The following is an 885-nucleotide window of genomic DNA, read 5'->3' as shown; positions in this document are numbered from 1 at the left end:
GGGGCTGCCGCTCCCACGCATGACCAGCATGGCAATATCCCGCCCCCCGCAGCCCCCTCCCCACCACAGCCAAGCCCCCGCGCCCGGTTTGCCGGTTGATTGGTGGGTGGGGAAGGCTGTGCCCACCCGGCTGTGCCCACCCAGCACATGGCGCTGCTCGGCCTCCCAGCCAGGCCAGCACGGATGGGGACCCCTCCCACGGCACAGGGACACCCTCACTTCGGCCCCCATCACCCCCGTGGGTGGCTGCGGTGGCACTGAATGGGAGTGGGAGTGCTTGGCTGTGGGTACATTCCCCACTGGCACCCACGGGCTTCCTGGCACCGGGGACCACCCTTCACTGTGCTCCCCCCCTCCTGCGTCCCCCAGCAGCACCTGTGCCCAGCCCCGGCACGGCGGGGTGGGACAAGGGGTGGTGGCCCTGCCACTCGCCCCACTGCCGCAGTGCCCCACGGCGCTTGCGTCCCCCCACGCCGCAGCCTCCCCCGTATGTGCCAGCCGGCGCTTGGCACCGGCGAGGCTGGAGCGGCAGCTTGCGATGGCCCAGGCTATGAGGGGCCTGCTGAGACCATGTCCGTGTGCCACGCAGCCGGGGGACAAGGGGCATGTGGGCAGGGGCCAGCCTGAGCCAGCCCGGGGTACCAGGAGGCGATGGAGATGAACACCCCCCCATTGCCATGGCAACGGCATCCCGGCGTGGGAGCCACCCAGCACCCTGTGCCCACTGGGTGCCAGAGTGGTGGCAGGGCTGGGGACAGCAGTGTCGCGTGTCCCAGCTCCCCCTGCGTCCCCGTGGGTCGGGATGTTCGTCGGAAGTGGTGAAACAGCCGCGGATTTCCTGGTGACAGCGGTGACACCCGGCTGGGGGGGGGGGGGGGGGGCGGG

Source organism: Corvus brachyrhynchos, unplaced genomic scaffold, assembly GCF_000691975.1.
Source record: "Corvus brachyrhynchos isolate BGI_N302 unplaced genomic scaffold, ASM69197v1 scaffold58, whole genome shotgun sequence".
NCBI lineage: Eukaryota > Metazoa > Chordata > Aves > Passeriformes > Corvidae > Corvus > Corvus brachyrhynchos.
The sequence above is the reverse complement of the archived record's forward strand: the minus strand, read 5'-3'. Positions refer to the sequence as shown.